The 21,015-nt window shown below is 39.6% G+C and overlaps 1 protein-coding gene across 1 annotated transcript in view; it reads left to right on the forward strand.

The window, feature by feature from the left end:
- Window positions 1-21,015, forward strand: part of SYNPR (synaptoporin) — a 313,963-nt gene that overhangs the window by 133,446 nt on the left and 159,502 nt on the right. The gene's annotated exons all lie outside the window — the stretch shown is intronic.

A 21,015-nucleotide genomic window follows, 5' to 3' on the forward strand; every position in this document is an offset into this window, starting at 1 on the left:
CGTAGATAGTAAAAGGTGAAAAGGTAATCAATCTTACTGATAACCAGGAAGATGCAAATTAAAATAAGAGAAATGAAAATATATGTCCTCACAGACTTGTTTGATTTGCAATTGCCAAAAAACTGAAAACCACCGAAATGTCTATTAATAGGTGAATCTATAGACAAAATGTGGTATATCCATACTCTGAATAGAAAGAAACAAAGTGGAATGCCTGGGTGGTTCAGTTGGTTAAGCGGCTGCCTTCAGCTCAGGTCATGATCCCAGTGTCCTAGGATCGAGTCCCACATCAGGCTCCTTGCTTGGCAGGGAGCCTGCTTCTCTCTCTCTCTGCCTGCCACTCTGTCTGCCTGTGCTCACGCGTGCGCGCGCTCTCTCTCTCTGACAAATAAATAAAATCTTAAGAAAAAGAGAGAAAGTACTGATACACAATATGAGTGAATCTAAAAAATTAATTATGCTAAGTGAAAAAACCCAGAACAACAACAAAAAAAGGAGTATCTACCATTTATTTTAAAAATCTAGAAAATAAAAACTAACCTATGGTGAAAGAAAACAGAATTGATGCCTGGTATATTAGCTGTTTATTGCTGCATGATAAATGATAATAAGCACAGAGACCTGAAACAACACACATTTATTCTCCCACAGTTTCCACGGGACAGCATGAAGCTGGGTGATCCTGGTTTCAGCCTGAGGAGGGTGACATCAGGGCTGCAAACTCTTCTGAGGCTCTGGGTGGTCTTTCAAGCTCTCTGGTTGTTGGCAGAATACAGCTCCTTGCAGCATAAGATTGAGGCCCTCGTCTCCAGGCACCTGTCACTCTTTCCTCCGTGGCCCTCTCTGCAACATTGCATTAGGTTCTTCAAGGCCAACAGGAGAGCTTGTCTGTGGCTTCTTTCTCTGACCTTTAGAACGTCTTTTTAAAAAGTCACATGATAAGATCAAGACCCAGCTGGGAAGACCTCCCTGCTGATTAACTTAAGCAAATTAATCAACTTGATTAGAGACCTAAGAGTCAACGGATTAGGGACCTTCATTACATTTGCAAAATCTCTTCACCTTTGCCACACATTGTAACCTAATCAGGAGTGCTGTCCTAACCTATAGACAGGTCCCATTCACATTCAAGATCAGAAGATTACATAGGGGGCGGGGAAATGTCAGAGCCGTCTTAGAATTTTGTTTACCATACCTGTGTTCAGAAGTTGAGAGAGATGAACTGAAAAGAGAAACAAGGAAACCATTGAGGGGGATGGAAATATTCAGTATCTTGATTGTAGTCTTAGTTTCATAGGTACATGCAGTCTCTCAAATGTATCCAATTGTAACCATTAAATATGCATACCTTATTATTTGTCAGTTATGACTCAGTAAAGTTATAAATTAAATTTTAAAAATTTCATCCATCTGACTGGCAAATTATTGGAAGTCTAAAAGTAATAAGTGGAAGCAATGATGTGATGTAATGGAAACATGGACACAATGCTAGGGTAAGAGTGTATAAACTGAAGAAGAATTTGCTCAGACCTAAAAATACTATGAATGTGGCCATAGCTTAAGACCCAATAAATTCACTGCTAGATATGTATTGTTGAGAAACTCACCCATCTTCACCAAGAATAAACACATAAAAAATGTTCATTGTACATTGTTGCAACAGCAAAAAATAAAAACTTTATTGTCCATCATACAAAAAATCGGTGAGCATAACTCATTCATAAAACAAAACTCTGTAGGGGAGTTTAAAAATGAATGAACTAGGTCCGTATATATCAACATAGGTCTCAAAAATCTAATGTGTCTAAAGAAAGCAAGTTGCAGAATAACTGTTCATTTTGATAAGATCTATATAATAGAAACATAAAATGTTGCATGCTATTTATTGACATGTACATCTAATAAAGGAATGTAAAAACATGGATAAGAAAAATACAAATTTGGGAACAAAAGGGAGTGAAACTGGGGCTCCTGGGTGGCTGAGTTGGTTAGGTATCTGCCTTCAGCTCAGGTTATGATCCCAGAGTCCTTGGACCAAGCCCTACAGCAGTTTTCTTGCTCCTTGGGAAGCCTGCTTCTCCCTCTCCCTCTGCCTGCCTTTCCTCCTGCTTGTGCTTTCTCTTTCTCTCTCTCTCTGTCAAATAAATAAATAAAATCTTTAGGGAAGAAAAGGGGGAATGAAACTGAGGAGCAGTACAAAGGGGACCTCAGTTTCATCACTTTTTTAATTTAAAAAATTCTGAACCAAATATTGAAAACATTAAGTTTTCTTAATTCTCTAGGTGGTGGATATTAAGGGAATTTTGTTTTGTTTTGTTTTTAAATTGCCGCCCATAAACCCTGTCTTACCATGAGAAAACCTTCAGAAAAATCCAAACAGGGATAGTCTATCTATTAAGCACTTGACCAGTTTTCCTGGTCAAGAAGGCCATGATAAGTGAGGAAAATCTGAGAAACTGTCACAGTCTAAAGTTGTCTAGGGAGCCACAATGACTAAATGTAATGTAGTCTCCTGAGTGGGGTTCTAGAAGAGATAAAGAGCATTAGGTTAAAAACTAAGGAAATAGGAAAGAAGTAGGAACTTAGTAATAATCTATCAGGATAGGATCATCAGTTGTGACAAATGTATCCCAGTAATATCAACAATAAGGGAAACTAAGTGCAACGTATAAAGAAATTCTCTGTGCTATTCTTGCAACTTTTCTGTAAATCGAAAACTATTCTAAAACAAAAAGTTATTTAAAAAATAAGTATCACCTATAGCACCAGGAAAACAGCTTTGGGTGTGGGAGAGGTATAGAGAAATGCTGCTTTGATGGCCGGTGAGTTAACATTGAAATCTTGGCTCTACCACCCGCTGGTCTTGTTGCCTTTGACCAGTCATATACCGACATCCAGCTTTCACTTCCTCTTCTGCAAAATGTGGACAATATCCCCTTTATAGAATCATCTAGGCATTCAATGAGACAATGTATAGACATTTAGCACATAGTAAGGGTTCAATAAAAATTATGTATCACTCTGATTTTATTATAATTGCTACATTATTATTACTTTAGATGTGTTTGTATTAGCTAAAAAAAGAAAACATAGTATCCAGAGTCCATATTTATTAAAAAAAAAAAAAAGCAAGCTTGAGTTGTCTGAGTTTAACATATCATTGTTTCAAGGACAGGTTTGTAATCACTCTTAACAAACATTTTAAAATTGTGCACAGTGTTAATAGTCCCTTTGACAATACGGGGGGGTTGGGGGAATGGAGGCATATTGGTAAATTATACTGGACATTACAGTATGCTTAGGCAGGAGAATTTTCGGTCCCACTCTTCATAAGTCCAAACCCAACTCTCATTATACTACTCTCTGTTCAGTGAGAAGAAGGAATACAAAGGAAAAAGTGTGGATATAATGACAGTTGTCTGCTTCCATCAGCCAAACTAATAGAGGGGAACAAAGAGAAAGAAAACCCCAATGTGTAAATTCTTAGCACCATAATCCTTCCTAAGACTGTTCCTGATCCTAGGCACATTAGCTCTATCCTCTTGGGAAAGAAGGAAGAAAGGGGCAGAATCTGTCTACCTCTCACAACAATTTATCTGTAAAATGAATCTTGTGCTATCAGTGAAAAATCTTGTTTTCACATAATAGTGTGTGGGATGGGGAAAATGCTTATGCTATAATCATGAGGCAGAAAAGTCAAGATTAAATCCTATCTACAGAGGAATCCACATTTTGATTTTTTAAAAAAAGAGCGAATATTATTTTGCATAGGAGAGAGACTGGAAGGATATACTATTCTCCACCAAAGGAGCGGTCATCTTAATGATGGGATTTAGAAACTTCATTCTTTATACTTCTCTGAATTTCTCATACAATAATTTAGATATTATTTAAAAGAGAATGAAAGGGAACAGGTAAAAGTTAATTTATTATTAGGGGTATATATACTAGGAATCATTAAAGGCAATATGAAGGTAGCTATAGTCCTAACAGAGGGCTCCTAATGTAAGTATTTGACTCAAGGTGCTTCTCTGAAAATAATAGTATTAGAGCACCATTTCTGAGGTCTCACTGTTTTCAAGTATTCAATAGAGAGTATTATATTTAATCCTTATAGCTACCTCACAAAGATCTACCCACTTTTACCTAGTTGGTATAGGCTTTGGAATCAGTTGCCATTCCAACTGATGTAGGGTGGTATCTCAATGTGGTTTTGATTTGATAGCTAATGATGCTGAACATTTTTTCATGTGCCTGTTAGCCTTTCATATATCTTCTTGGATAAGTGTCTGTTCATACCTTCTGCCCATTTTTTTTACTTGATTATTTGTTTTTTGGTTGTTAAGTGTGAGAGGATCTTGGATATCAGCCCTTTATCTGATATGTCATTTGCAAATATCTTCTTCCATTCCGTGGGTTGCCTCTTTGTTTTGTTGCCTCGGTTCAAATCCAGGCTCTATCCCATACCACCCGAGTGACTCGGGCAAATTATTTAACATCTCTGAGCCTCAGTTTCTGCATCTGTAAAGTAGGGATAATAATAGTACTTATAATGTGAAATTATTATACGTAGTAAATGAAATAATAGAAAGTCCTTAAATATCTTGGGATATGATGAGTGTTCAATGTCCTATATGTGCTGTAATTACCCTGTTATACAAATAAAGATGTTAAGGTTTAGAAAACCTGAGTTATTTTCCAAGGTCACATGCCTGCGGTGGGAATCATTCAAACCCTTGTCTTCTCAAACATCAAGTTTTAATCATTATACCAGGAATTACTGTCACTGCTAAGCTACATGAAGCTTAAGACTTTACAGACAAGTGATTCAGGCTGGAATTTTTTTCTTTTTGGCTCAGTAAATACTTTTATTGCTTTGTCCTTGAATTCAACTTTCAAATTAATTTAAAATAAATTTTAAGTAACTCTAAAATCCTATTAAGTTTTCCAAGTCTATCAAAATAAATATGCTTGTTGGGATACCTATCTTGATAGCTCTGTTTTTTGTTTGTTTTTTTTTGTTTGTTTTTTGGAAGAAATCATATGACAGAATAGTATCTTCACAAACTTCAAATTTGAAAGACTGAAAAAGTCTCATGCTATTGGTTTGAAAGAATGAGTTTTATAGAGTGGTAAGTTCTCTATCTTAAAAAATGTATTACAAAGCCACAAGGAGAAAATAAAATTTAAAAGAACCTGTTACCTGGATTTGATTTACTGCATTCTTTGAAAGCTAACACAGAGCCGTATATTAATACATAAGATAAACCCATTCTTGGTGTATTTCAATTTGCCGAAAAGCCAGTTACTTTGGTTACAGTTCAGAGGACATGTTCTCAGTGGTGAATAAAATGTGTATTCACATTAATAATTTCCCTAGGGTATAGAGTACGTATTGACTAGGATGAGGCAGAAGCTGGCCTTAGGAAGAAAAGTAAACACTTAAAACAAGGGTCTCAGTGGATTCCTGTCCTTTGGTGAACTTTGGATAATTCTCCTAGCTGTAAGCCATGTGAAACCTTAGCTCAGAAATCCCATGGCCTGAGTTCTAGTCCCAGCTCAGCCGTTGATGGACTCCCTGAGCAGCTCTGAGCTTCTCATTTAATCCTTTTTTTATCTTCATCTCCCACCTGAAAAATGACATGTGGGTGGATAATTAAAGCAGTGGTTCCCCCAAACAAGGTGTGCATCAGAATCTCCTGGGAGAGATCTCAAAACATACAGATTCTTGGGTCCAGCTCCAGATCTACTGAAACCGAATCTCCGGCTCTGTGGCTTCAGAATCTGCACATTAAACAAGCTCATTAGCTCATTCCTATGTACCCCTCTTAGTTCATGCCATGCACTGGTATCTGGTAACCAGCAGAGTGATGATTTCCACTTTAGAAGGTCCAGGTCATTTCTACTGCTATAGAACCTGATTCTCTCATGTTTTTTACGGGAATAAATGGAGTAAAAACACAATTACCTCTAGACACTGGTTTCTTCATCTCCAATGTTGTCTGTCTGGTTATTTATTTATTTATTTTATTTATTCTTTTACTTTTAAAAAAATTTTATTTTTTTATGTTATGTTAGTCATCATACAGAACATCATTAGTTTTTGATGTAGTGTTCCATAATTCATTGTTTTCATGTAACACCCAGTGCTCCATGCAATCCATGCCCTCCTTAATACCCATCACTGCGCTGACCCATCCCCCATGCCCCTCTGCTCTGAAATTCTCCGTTTGTTTCCTGGAGTCCATAGTCTCTCATGGTTCATCTCCCTCACTGATTTCCCACCTTCATTATTCCCTTCCTTCTCCTAGTGTCCTCCATGCTATTCCTTATGTTTCACAAATAAGTGAAACCATACGATAATTGTCTTTCTCAGTTTGACTTATTTTACTTAGCATTAATCTCCTCCAGTTCATGTCAGTGCAAATGGTGGGTATTCATCCTTTTCGATAGCTGAGTAATATTCCATTGTGTATATGGACCACATCTTCTTTATCCATTCGTCTGTTAAAGGGCATCTCACCTCCTTCCACAGTTTGGCTATTGTGGACATTGCTGCTATGAACGTTAGGGTGCATGTGACTCTTCTTTTCACTACATCTGTATCTTTGAGGTAAATACCCAGTAGTGCAATTGCTGGGTCATAGGTTAGCTCTATTTTTAACTTTCTGAGGAACCTCCACACTGTTTCCCAAAGTGGCTGCACCAACTTACATGCCTACCAACACTGTAAGAGGGTTCCCCTTTCTCCACATCCTCTCCAATATTTGCTGCTTCTTGCCTTGTCAATTTTTGCCATTCCAACTGATGTAGGGTGGTATCTCAATGTGGTTTTGATTTGATAGCTAATGATGCTGAACATTTTTTCATGTGCCTGTTAGCATTTCATATATCTTCTTGGATAAGTGTCTGTTCATACCTTCTGCCCATTTTTTTACTCTATTATTTGTTTTTTGGTTGTTAAGTGTGAGAGGATCTTGGATATCAGCCCTTTATCTGATATGTCATTTGCAAATATCTTCTTCCATTCCGTGGGTTGCCTCTTTGTTTTGTTGACTATTTCCTTTGCTGTGAAGCTTTTTATCTTAATGAAATCCCAGAAGTTCATTTTCGCTTTCGTTTCCCTTGCCTTTGGAGATGTGTCTTGAAAGAAGTTGCTGTGGCCAGTGTTGAAGAGGTTACTGCCTATGTTGTCCTCTAGGATTTTGATGGATTCCTGTCTCACACTAAGGTATTTCATCCATTTAGAGTTTATATTTGTGTATGGTAAAATAGAGTGGTCGAGTTTCGTTCTTCTGGTATAGCTGTCCAATTTTCTCAGCACCATTTATCGAACCAGAGAAGACCCTGAATTTCCAAGGAAATGCTGAGAAAGAAACACAAAGCTGGGGCATCATGTTGCCTGATTTCAAGCCATATTACAAAGCTGTGATCATCAAGATAACATGGTACTGGCACAAAAACACATAGGTCAATGGAATGAAGCAGAGAACTCAGAGATGGACCCTCAACTTTATGGTCAACTAATCTTCAAAAAAGCAGGAAAAAATATCCAACAGAAAAAAGATTTTATTTATTTTTTTGAAAGAGAGAGTGTGTGAACAAGAAAGCACAAACAGGGGGAGCAGCAGAGGGAGAGGGAGAAGCAGACTCCCCACCCAGCAGGGAGCCAGATGTGGGGCTTGATCTCAACCCCCAAACCATGACCCAAACCCAAGACAGTTGCTTCACTGACTGAGCCACCCAGGTGCCCCTGTCTGCTTATTTACATTTAACTTCTGATATTGTGATAACATAAGAAATATGTATTTGGTCTTCATCCCCAGTTCCTTGTACAGAACTCCTAGAATCTTGTAACTTCCTGGGTAACTTGGATGATAGGAATGTCTTACAGAGAGCTCCTAAATTCTTTGGAGTTTTCTAGGCGATAGGAGGACTTTCCTCGGTGGTATCTTTTGTTCTAATGAGGCATTCTTGGCAGACCTCTAGACAGCTTTAGGGTGGTGGCTGGTTGCCAGAAAGACCAGCCCTTGATTAGATGCTTGGAACTTTCAGCCCTACCCGCCCCCCCAACCTCCAGAGGTAGAGAGTGGCTGGAGATCGAGTTAATAATCCATCAGGTCTACATGCTGAGACCTCTATAAAAACCTCTAAAAGATGGGGTTCAAGAAGCTTCTGAGTTTGTGAATGTATCCATGTGCTGGAAGGGTGGCATACCCCAATTTTATAGGGACAGATGCTCCTGTGCTCAGGACACTTCCATATCTTACCCAGGTACTTCTTCATCTGGCTCTTTCTTGGTCTCCTTTATAATATCTTTATAATAAGCCAGTAGTAGTGTTTCCCTGAGTTTTGTGAGCCATTATAGCAAATTAGAAGACCAATAACCTGTGCTCATTGCATTGCATCACTCCCTGTCCTAAGTAACTATAGATTGTTTAAATATCTGACAATAGAGAGAACATTTAAATTAGTTATTGTATATCCACTGTATGACATATTATGTAGCCATTAAAAAATATGATTCATAACATAATTACCATTAGGTAAACTAAATGCACGCATATTGTGTAAGCTATTGTTGCATAGTAAACCACATAAACCTCAGGGCTTACAACAATAGGTATTTATTATTTCTCATTAGTCTCTGGATAAACAGACTAGCTGATGATCAGCTGGGCTTACTCTTGTCAGCTGTCAAGCGGCCCAGATACATACTGGTCTAGGGTGACTTCACTGATATGTTCTAGCTGTTGGCTGGGCAATGGGGGCTCCTAGACCGTGCATCTTTTCAGTGTCATTCAACAAGCTATCCCAGGCTTATTGTCATGCTGGCTTGGAAAAGATTTAAGAAAGACAGTGGAAACTGCAAGGCAGTTTAAGACCTAGACTCAGAACAGGTGCAGCTTCACTTCCTCCACATTCTACTGGCCAAAGGATGTTGTAAGGAGAGCCCACATTCAAGGATTGCAGACTTAGTTCTATTTCTTGCACAAGAGCTACAGTCACACCGTATGAGTGTGGATGCAGGAAAAGGAATAAGAGGACCAGTTTTGCAATCAGTGTACCACCTATGTAAACAATAGCTGGAAGGCATATAAAAATGAAAAAAACCTGATGTGTTGGCGGTTAGGTCTGAAGGTATTTGTATTTTTTTCCTGTGTATCTTTATTGTTTCATGTAGGTAGCTGTAATATTGTCAGTGCAATGAACAATGACTGAAAGCAGAAAAAATATTAAGGGGAGCTATGGTAAAAATAAGATCAACAACCCATTATTCCCTATACTGAGAGAATTGTGTCAATACTTTGCATATCATAAACCCATAGAGCCTTCCGTCCTGTAGTGCGTGCAGGTGGATAGCAATGGAAATATCCTCACTTTTCCAAAGCTAAGTAGTTCTCTACAATATATCTAATAGCATTGGAACACAAGCAGAATCTAGCCATGAGATACCCAATTTTTCTTAGCATTTCTGCACATTCTGCACATCACTAGGGCTGGCAGCTTCTCAGGGCTGTAACACTCTGGCAATCTTTGGAATCCATAGGGAATACTTCTTTGTTAATTGCCATGATTTCTGATAGTTGAAATTTTGCCCATTTAAGAATAAAAATTTTAGGGTTTTTTTTTTTTTAAAGATTGTAACTAATTTGAATAGAAATTTTTCTTTCATGTATAAGTTGTCCATGTCCTTGTGTTTTTAAAGAGTTGATAGAAAACATTTTAACAGTTCTTGGCATACTGTTTCTTTTTTGTTTAGTTTTGTTTTGTTTTGCCATAATGCAATGACATTCTCAGAGCCCATGGAGCAAAGCAGCGTTTCTTTGCCCTTATATAAAGTATTCTGAGAATGCTATACTTTCAAGTTCTCGTTTATTTATTTCTATGTTCTCTCTTGCTCCCATGGGCTCTAATGATGCCCGTGTCTGACAGTGTGTTCCATTTTACTTGGCTTCTTCCAATATGCTATCATCTTAGAAAAAAACAAATTTATTAGGATTATTTGTAAAGTAAAAGTAATTAAGTTCTGAGTAAGGGCCGGGGGTGGGGAGCCTCTAATCTGAGTAATGTACATAATCTTTAGCATATAAAAACTTGGTGATTTGTCCTTTAGCAGATTATTTCCTGTTTCAGAGACAGACAAGAGCCAGATTATGGGGAGTCCAAAGCCTTGGTACATAGTTAGGTGTTGAGGAGGTAAAGATATGAGTGACCTCCATGGAGAAACAAATACCTTCTAGATGGCCAACTATGCCCAGGACATTACTTAACTCGACTTTGTCAAAGATTAGTTTGCCAAAAACATTTTGAACTTTTTCAAAGCATTGACTTAGTTTTATATAATATGTTAGGTTGTGAGGTGAGTTTGTTAATTCATTCTTCACATTCATTTACTCACTTGTGCACTGAAGATGTACATATGCACACACAGACACACACAGTGCTACATACATCTATGTACTCAGGGTCTTAATAAATCTTTACAGTAAACCTGAATGAAGACATATATCCTTGGGGAAAAAAGTTGCTATGTAAAGGATGTGGTAGGCAATAAGGACTAGCAGAAATTTTGTGTACTTTGCTGTCTGAGAGCCTTGGATTCAAATCTTGATTTCATCACATATTAGCTAGGTTTTTGCTTAGTCCCACTTTTCTTTTCTGAAAATGGGCTTGCATTATTTTTTGTTAAGATTTTATTTATTTGTTTGTCAGAGAGAGGGAGAGAGCATAAGCAAGAGCATAAGCAGGAGCAGGCAGAGGGAGAAGCAGGCTCCCTGCTGAGTAGGGAGCCCAATATGGGGCTCAATCCCAGAACCCTGGGATCATGTCCTGAGCCAGAGGCAGACCCTTAACCAACTGAGCCACCCAAGTGCCCCTGCCTTGCACTATGGTTGGAAGAATAAAATGAAAGAACATAAGTAGGGACATCTGGCTGGCTCAGTTGGAAGAATATGCAATTCTTAATCTCAGGGTCATGAGTTAGATTCTCACAATGGGTGTAGAAATAACTTACATTAAAATTTTTTTTTAAATATCATAAGTGCCTCACACAGTGCCTATAAAAGAGTAAGTAAACCCAAACTGTCACCGTCTTTCTTCTTTTCCTATTCACAGAGGGGATGACAAGTGAGATGGGTTTTGAAGGATGGGTAGGAGTTCACAAACCAAATAATAAAACCCCAACAGGGAAAGAGTCCTTTCAACAGCAACAACAGCAACGTTTGGATATTTGTTGCTGAAAATGGAGGGCCATTCATGAAACTGTTGCCACTGCCTAGCAAAGCCAAAAGTACTTTTCTTTTTCTTTCTCTGTCTTCAGAAATGTTAGGTCACTGACCTAGTAGATTTGTCAATTCACCTGTACGACCCCACTAGTAAAAGATATTTGATGGGGCGCCTGGGTGGCTCAGTGGGTTAAAGCCTCTGCCTTCAGCTCGGGTCATAATCCCAGGGTCCTAGAATTGAGCCCCACATAGGGCTCTCTGCTTAGCAGGGAGCCTGCTTCCTCCTCTCTCTCTGCCTGCCTCCCTGCCTACTTGTGATCTCTGTCTGTCAAATAAATAAATAAAAATCTTTATAATAAAAAAAAAAAGATATTTGAGCAAGCATTACAGTCAATGTTGATGTAGCATTTATGGGGGGAAAAAAAGGAAAATGCTAGAAAATCAACTGGATGAAGTTAACAGAATTCTGAAAATACACAAGAGGGACAAGATATCCCTTCCACAGCCACAGCCATACCCCAGGATCTGAAACCTGAAATCTCTTTAGAAATGGTCTACCCATCCAATCTATAGGCATTTATTAAGCTTCTATCACATGCAAAATCTTGGGTTAAGGTGGGAAGATAAACATGAAGATGGCTAACTATGACCCAGGAAGAAGGAAATAACTGCAAAGAATGGCCATTGTAATTTCCTTGGCCTTTGAAGGACAAGTAGTGTCACGGTTATCCGAGAAGAAAAATGAGGGCATTCTGTTGCAGTGAACAGCATAAGAAAAGGTACAGAGGCTTTAAAGCAAATGGCTGGAAAGAGTAGCCTGGTCTGTTACCTAAATCACCAAGCCCATAAAAAAACAAACAAACAAACAACAACAAAAAAAAACAAATCTAAAGAAGAAGTTCAAGCAGATCAAGTAGAGCCAAAACAATACAATCTGTCCATGGAATCTTCATTAAAAAGTCAGTTTCTTTTTTTTTTTTTTTTCTTTTTCTTCTTTTCCATCCTGACTCGTAATGTAAGCCTTTCAAAGGTACTGGTAAGCTTTGCAACAGTCACTGCCAAGGTCTTGCCTTGTTCTCACAGCACTTAGTGCTCTCACACAGAACCTCAGTATCCTCTGTGCAGGGACTGGATCCCTCAGCCTGAGGGCTTTAGGCCATCAAACAGGACAGGCAGGAGATGCAGAGAAGGAGATTTAATGCTTGTGGGGACCAATGAGGGAAGGGAGTCGGAGGCTAGGAGCACCAGCTTCCTGGACCTTGTGGTTACCTGTTCATTAATGCATTACTTTTCCTTCCCTCTTCCCTTTCCTGGAATCACCTTCCGAATAAACTACTTGTACTTAGGTCCTTGTGTCAGGAGGAATCTTGCAAGAGAGAGCAACCGAGACAGCATTTCTTAAGGCTACCTGTGCTACACAGGCACACAGAGTTGATAAACCTACATAAAGAGGGGGCACTGGTGGGAGGCCAAGTGGATTCTAGGAAATGGATCAGGGAGCACATCTGTTGGTCTTTGGACTTTGAGCTGTTCATTTGTTGTATTTAAGGAGGATTGAATGAGTCAATTCATATGAAGTGTTTCGATGAGAGCCTGCCGCATAGATATTAGCTGTGGTTGTTACTGTTACAACGTTTATACTGGTTTTCTCCTCTTGCATGTGTGCGTGAGCACGTGCTTGCTCAAAGAGAAGACCCAAGACACGGAAGAGGCCTAAGGAGAACAAGAGGGGGTCATTAAGCACATTTCCAACCCCATGGAACAGCTTCCAGAAGGAAGCAGCCTTTCTCTGCTTAGGTCAGACTCCTCTTCCTCCTCAGCTGCAGTGGCCTTGCTGTCTAAAAGTCTATCCAAGCAGCTCGCGCAGAGAGCAGAGATGTCCTCACCCCGGTGTGCTGGCGAGCTCACCCTGGCAAGAGGCGGTCAGGGACCCTCCTGGCTTATGATTGAGGCCGTCTCAGTTGGGAACTGAGCATTCATGGTTTTGATAAGCTGCCCAGGTGAGTCAGATGTGCAGGCAAGTTTGCGAACTGTAGTGCTATGTGGCTTTGAGGGCCCCCCAAGAGCCACATCCCAGAGCACTGTGAGCATCGACATGTCATAACAGGGACTTCTTCTTCTTCTTCTTCTTCTTTTTTTTTTCCTGCACAGAATCTCAGGCTGAGTCTCCTCCTCCAGCTAATGTCAGAGCACGCTGTGTGATAGCCCCTTCTAGGGAGTTTCTGTCTCCACACTTCTCGTAGAGATGAGAGAAGAGCTGCTCTTGGACTTGAGATAAGTGACATTCTGGAAATATCAGAATGTCCTGTTCTTCAGATTCACTCTCTTAATTTGTATCATTTAACAACTTGGGGATGGTTTGAGAAGGAGCTAACATTTTAAGGAAGGCATTGGTAAAGCATTCTCTTTTAAAAATAGATGCGCAGCTGAAGAAGAAAACGGGTTTTCTTCTCTGTGTGAGTGCACATGGCATTCTGAACTGTTCTGAGCAGGCCGGCAGTAACAAACGATCAACCATCAGAAGAAGAGTCGTGGCTTCTTCCGTTTGTGGAGGGAGGAACGGAGTACAGCAGCTGTAACAGGAGCACAATTTGGTATTGCCAGTTTCAGTTCTCAAAGTACTTCCACGGGAACTGTCCCCTGTCGGCATCGCTGCTGACCTGTGAGACTGGCCAGGCTGCAGCCTCTCTCCTGGCAGCCCTGAAGCTAGGCATTTGGGAAGATTACAAAGAAGGCAGAAGTGTCTTCCAGATAAGAGGAATTTGTTGTTGTTGTTGTTACTGAAATTACAGGAGATTTTATTGGCCAAAGGGATATTACTGGTTAACAAATAGTTATCTGCTTTAAGCCAAATGGCCAAATCCTATATCGTAGGAATCCAGAGACACTTCTAGCATAATACATACTAAGGCAAAAGAAAAAGGTTTTTCAGAGATTTCATAAGCATCCAGATTAAAATAATGCCCCAGGTCCCTTTGACTAGCTCCATTCTCCTCCTGTACAGCGTGATAACCATACACATCCCTAATACTGGGACTAACAGTGAGAGGGTGAGAACAGAGTGGGGAGAATGCTTTTGGATGGAATCACAACCAAATAGACCATGACTGGTGTCCTTGTAGCTAATGCAAAAACACTCAGATGTTATAAATTCTACATATTGTAAACTATATGGAGGGAGACAGACTTTCATTCTCTTTCCTACCTGTGCCCTATGTAAGTATTAAGAGCTGTAATTTGGTCTGGGTTTTGGAGGCATGCTGGTCTAACAGAGGGATTTTAACTCAATTTGTTGAGAAGGAAAGGAAAACCAGAAAGCCATTTTGCAAGCATTTGATTCTTAAATCTATCTTGCATTAGCAGGAAGACAGAATACATGTCACTTATGTTATTATAATTATCAGCAGGGTTCCTTCTGTGTGCTATTTATGTAAGTCAGCATTATCATTCCCATTTTACAGGTGAAGAAATGGAAGTTTAGAAAGGCTAAAGGGGGGGCACCTGGGTGGCTCAGTGAGTTAAAGCCTCTGCCTTCAGCTCAGGTCATGATTCCAGGGTCCTGGGATCGAAACCCGCATCCAGTTCTCTGCTCAACGGGGAGCCTGCTTCCTCCTCTCTTTCTCTCTCTCTGCCTGCCTCTCTGCCCGCTTGTGATCTCTGTCAAATAAACAAAAAAAATCTAAAAAAAAAAAAAAAGGTTAAAAGGGTCACACACGTGTACACAGTTGGCTATGACATGTCCCTTCAGAGGGAAATCATCAGTGAAAAACTCACGCAGCTCTTGATCTAATTTGCTATTCATTTCTCAGTGTACTGGGCAGGATTATTGAAAATGGTCTTTGTGTTTTTCTTCTCTTGCTCATATTAGAGTACTAACAAGATTCATGCAAAAAATGGACCTCAGGGATTCTTTCTGATATAAAGTCATAATCCTTAATCATAGCAACAACTACTCATCTTGTGGTTCCACACCAGGCTTTAAGAAATATGTGTCAGGAACAGTCAAACTTGTAAGCCATCTATTTGTTGATAGAGCTCTATTATAAAAATAAAATGATAGGAAGCAGGTGGAGATCTGTCTTTGCTCTTTCTGACTAGAATTAATAATATGGCTTAAAAACATTTATCCGTTGTTTCTTCTTTATTTATTCAGCAAAGACCTATTTAGTACCTACTATGTGCAAAGCAATATTGGACTATGCAAGATAGAAGGAGGAATGATTGCACTGTCCAGATGTTTATGGTGGGACTACTTTTAACCCCCTACACCAGAACAACAGGTGTAATCATCAGAAATTTATGCAACTCAAATGCATCTTTGCTTTTGCTTTCCAATGAGTATAAGCTCAGTCAGAGAGACGATGTTCAGCTGCCCCCCCTTGTATATGCTAAACACATTAACAAGGCTAATAATAGGGAGATTTAATATCAGATTTACAACCCAGCTTCAAACCCTAGCTCTAACACTTTTTAGCTATGCAGACTAGGGCAAGTTCTTGAACTGCACTAAACCTTAGCTTCCTCGTTTGTAAAATGAAGATAACAATAGATTCTGGAAGGGTTGAATGATAATCAGATGAGATAGTGCATGAACAGAGTTTAGGCTAATAGCCAGGAATAAATATTAGCATCATTATTTGTATCAGAAAGCTTCACTGCAGGAAATGACAATTGCCCAATTTCTCCATTAAATCAGCAGTACTCCATGCTTTCTTGTGAAAGATGTAAAATTTTTGTTCAAGTGCAGTCACGTACAGAAGCTTGGGGTATAGAACAGCAAACAGTGGAGTGGTTTGAAGCAGAGAAGATAGAGTCCCTTGTATCACCTTCTCTCTTCATTGTGTGCCAAGGATCATCTCTACAGCATTCTTGGCAATCAGCTTAAAAGTATGATGTTAAAGATTATCCTTATATATTGTAATAGTGTTATATGGTGACAAACGGTAGCTACACTTGTGCTGAGAATAGCATAACTATTGAATGACTGTGTTGTTCACCTGAAGCTAATGTAACACAGTATGTCAACTACCCTCAAGTTAAAAAAAAAAAAATCTTTTTAAGGTAAACTCCATATCCAATGTGGAGCTTGAACTTACAACCCTGAGATTAGGAGTCCCATGCTCTACCAACCAAGTCAGCCAGGCACCCTTAAAAATTGTTTTAAAGATTATCCTTGTAATTTTATTGTGAGCTGAGATGTTTTGGCCATTTGAATGTGCCATCTGTAGTCTAATACATAGAAGAACTTCCTCCAAATATTTTATTTTATGGTCGTATCTTACATTTTAAAAATTGTGAGACTAGGAGTACCTGGGTGGCTCAGTCAGTTAAGCGTCTGCCTTCCCCTCAGGTCATGATTTGTCCTGGGATCCAGGTGGCATGGGGTTCCCTGCTCAGGGGGGCCCGCTTCCCCCTCTGCCCCTCCCCCTGCTCCTGCTCTCTGTCTCTCAAATAAATAAATAAAAATATTTAAAGAAAATAAAAATAAAAATAAATAAAAATTCTTAGACTAGGGTAATATGTTCACGTGTTTCCTTTATAATTAAGAAATGCATCATAGAAATTCAGCATTATTCATTCGATATTTTCACAAATATACACTAAGTGTTATTTATACACCTGGCCCAGGTAGCATCTTGCCTTATGCAGAAAAATCATATCCAAAGTTCATTTGGGGCAGGAACCATGTTTAACTTTTTCATGACCAAATCCCCAGAACTTGGCACATGCCTAGGTTATAGCCCACACTCCATAACAAGCTGTTGAACTAAAATTTTTAGGCTAATGAATGAGTGCCCTCTCACTTTAGGATGTTAACAAAGTTTCTGTGGATTTCAGTATTGTTCTTCCCTATTGAGAACATGAGCTTCCAAGTAGGCTTTAGTTGTGATATGTAAAACCCTGGACCCCCTTCACTCCAGAGACAAAGTCTTTCTGGGACTTTTTATTAAGGGAATTTCTGAGGAACTAAGCCCCTGCATTGGCTTGGAAAATGTAATCAGAGCAGGAATGAAGGTAAAAGATTACCCACCAGGAGATCCTGGAGGGACATCTGAGAATCCATAGACTGCCCTCTGCCTAGTAGTGAAATGATGCAGCTCTCCACGTATCTGCTCTGTAGGCTGAGTAGACTGACTGGTGAACGGTGAATATTTAGAAATACCAACTCTCAAAGCCAGTTTTCAATAAATATTTATTTGCTTTAAGCCATATACCTCAATGTCATTTCTCTATCCTGCATATTCAAGGGAGCAAAATCTGCTAAATCTTTCTGAACAGGGCATGGGCTTTCCTTTCCTTTCCAAAACATGATAAGCTCTTCTCTTTAGAGGAGAAATGAGAGAGCTGTGCATCATGTCTATAAAGCAAACAGAAGCTGGCAAAGACGATCACTATCAAGTATATAACTGTGAGGCCGTTGTTATATGTCAGATGTTTGCTATGTCCTGAGAAGTCTATATGCATTAGTTTACAAGTACCCCATTTTTTGGGTGAGGGCATGGGACAAGATGACATGAATGGTAAGGGACAGAACTGGAACTCAAATCCACCTGTTTGTATAGTCAGGTTTCAGGTGGGAAAGAGCTGGGACACTCAAATTAATTCACTGAGAGGAGTTTTTTTAAAAAGAGGTGAATTAAAAAGAGGCGGGCCAAGTTTAAATTAAGCAAAAATGGGTGGTGCATGTACCGTACCTAGTAGGTAACAGAGGGGAGCTGTTACCAGCCCAGGCCTGAAGGGTCAACTGCAGGGAAACAGAGGCACACTGAGAAAACCTGTATGGAGAAGCCAACTTCACAGCACCTGTGGCCTTTGCCAGAGGGATGTATCCAATGAGGGACCCATCAGGAGGGATCAAGAGAATAAATACTGAGACCACAGTTTCCTCCCACTCTCTGACCTGACTATACTTCCCACAGGCTGCATTGTCCATCAGGATGATGTGGTGAAAGGCTGCTCCTTGCTGTGGTCATTTAGGTCACCCTGCTGGGACACAGAGTGGACAGGAAAGGGGATCTAGAAGGAGAAACAGAAGCGGACCAACACAATGCCTTCCTAAAGGGAAGTGCACTTAACCATACATATGCTGTCCCTAGATAATTCTGTCCTTCCCTCATTAAGCAAATCATCTTTGCTTGGCTACTCTGTCCCAGATACTTTGCTTTGGGCTGAGGACTTGGAGATAAGTAAGTACTATCCTCCCTTTGAAGAGCTTAGACTCATGGTCTTCAGAAAATGGGTCTTAAACATGTTTGATTTGCTATTTTAACTACCATTTTGTCTCCTTTTTCCTCCCAGGTGGGACTACATTTCCAACTAAATATCTTAACACTCCTCAACTCTTGTCTCACTATATTTCTTAGCTTCCCCTGTTTCCACAAACTTCTCCTCTATGTTCGGCTTCTTTTAGCTAGCCTTGAACTCTAGTGAGGAAAGCTAATGATCTAATAAATAAATATGTTCAAGTGACACTAATTTTATTTTGTCTCATTAGACATTTGAAAAGAGCTTTGGAGAAAAAGTACTTTTTTCTCTTACAAGGGAAATAAAAGACAAGAGGTTTAGAAAGTTGTGCCCTGACTCTTTATACCTGTTTGCATTAGAATAAATTGCATTTTACCCCTGGTAGGAGTTGTGCTCAGTCCGAGCAGGGAAAGCACCATTAAAGATGTCAAGGTTGTTTCTTAAGTAGATTGATTGCAAGTGCTCTCATTACTGTAGCTTGAAAGAGTTGAAATTGTTTGGAAGCAAAAGGAAAGGACCTTAGCTAACTCCCTTGGTCCTTTATTCATGTGGCTGAAGTAGTTCTTTTCTTTGATTACCTCCTTCCCTCCACAGTAAAGTTGAGATCTTCATTGTGCTGGAATTTTCCTCTCTGTGTTTGCTAAATGCTTAGAAAGCTAGGTCTCCCACTGTCTTACCCCGGAGCAGGCAGGCCTGAAAGGACTCCTAATGAGAGGCCAGATGTTTAGGAGTAGAACCTGCAAGGGAGAGGAACTGCTACGTGCACCAGAAGGTATGTCCACCAAAGGAGAGACAAGATTTCCAGTTCAAAGGGGAAAAAAAAATTGTTTGAAGTTATCTGAAGGCCATGCACAGTTGAAAGATCAGAGTTAAAGATTGGACCATATTGGAAATTAGCATTGCTAATGAGATTTTCAGAAACTCACAGATTATTTTAATCTACTTAACCTTCTCTACAAATACTCAACTTAGAAAACACTGTACTTCTATTTTTAATAGTCTAATAATGGATGAATGTTATTTTTAAGGCAGTAGCAACAATGTTAACATTGCTTTTCAAATAAGAACAATCAAATAATGGCATATGGCTTTATTTTTGTCAGTTCCAACAGCATGTTAGAGAATGGTAGCCAACTGTCTCTACTGTCTGATAAATTGAAAGGTAAGGACAGTCTGAGTGGCCAGCTGATAGAACTACTTCCTCTCTAATGAAAAATACACAGTCAAATATCAAAATACCAGCTTCTCTATATGGGCCTTGGAGAACAGAACCCTGGAAACCCAAGTTTCTATGAGACATCTGATCAGCGTGGTTCACAACAGGAGCTCTCCCTATCTTTGACACCATCTCCCCTTAAATCAATATGAGGCTGAAATCTGCAACCTTTCAGGAGTGCTCCCTGAACAGGAAGTGAAAACAGTCTATGTCCATTAATGTGAATGAATCAGTCACCCTTGTTCACCTGCCCTGCCTTCCAACGATATGCTTCTTTTATAAACTTAGATTTCTTTCCCTCTGTCTCCAGCCTAATTTGTTCTCATGTTGATTTATTTATACATTTATCTAACAAAAATCAATTGAACACCTACTATGTGCCATACTCTGCCAAACACCAAGGTTACAGTGTTGAGCAGAGCAAGTTTCCTACTTTAATAGAGGCTATCTCCCTAGTGAAGAAAGATCATCAATAAAACAATAAATAAACAAGAGCACTAAGAAGTACCCAAAAAGGGCACCTGGGTGGCTCAGTTGGTTAAGCAACTGCCTTCAGCTCAGGTCATGATCCCGGAATCCCAGGATCGAGTCCTGCCTCGGGCTCCCAGCTCCATAGGTAGTCTGCTTCCCCTGACCTTCTCCCCTCTCATGCTCTCACTGTCTTTCTCTCAAATAAATAAATAAATAAATAAATAAAAAGAAGTACCTAAAAAAAAACCACATCACATACACATATACCAATGACCAGAAAAAAGGTGGGGGGGGGGGCGGGAATGGGGGTAGCTAGGAAGGGAGAGGTATTCTTTTTAGGGTAGGTGGTCAGGGGAGAAATAAATGTCAGGAGACGAGATAGTAGGCAAAGAACTAAGGAGAGAATGTTCTAGGCGGAAGGAATAACAAGTGCAAAGGCATAAAAGGCCAGTGTGACTGAGGAGTAGGGAGGGAGAAGGTTGAAAATCTAATTCCAAACAAACAAAAAGGATTCAGGACACAAAAGGCTTTGTAGCCACAGTGAAGACTTTCAGTTTTATTTAAGCCTACAGGACAGCTATTGAAATTTTTCTCAGATGATTGATATGATTTAATTTTTACTTTCAACAGCTCAATCTGGATAATACACAGAGAATGATACATAGGGATAAGAGTGAAAGGATGACCTGTTGGGGGTCTATTGCATTGGTTCGCGTGAGAGATCCTCAATGGTAGGGCGGTAGCAAGGAAGATGTAGAGAATGTTAACACTTTCTTTGGCACAAAATATGGGGCTGAAAAAGGTAACTCAGCCATCAGATTTGAATTGAATTTTTGGTCTTAGACCCTTATCTAG

This window comes from Mustela erminea, chromosome 1, assembly GCF_009829155.1.
Source record: "Mustela erminea isolate mMusErm1 chromosome 1, mMusErm1.Pri, whole genome shotgun sequence".
Classification (NCBI taxonomy): Eukaryota; Metazoa; Chordata; class Mammalia; order Carnivora; family Mustelidae; genus Mustela; species Mustela erminea.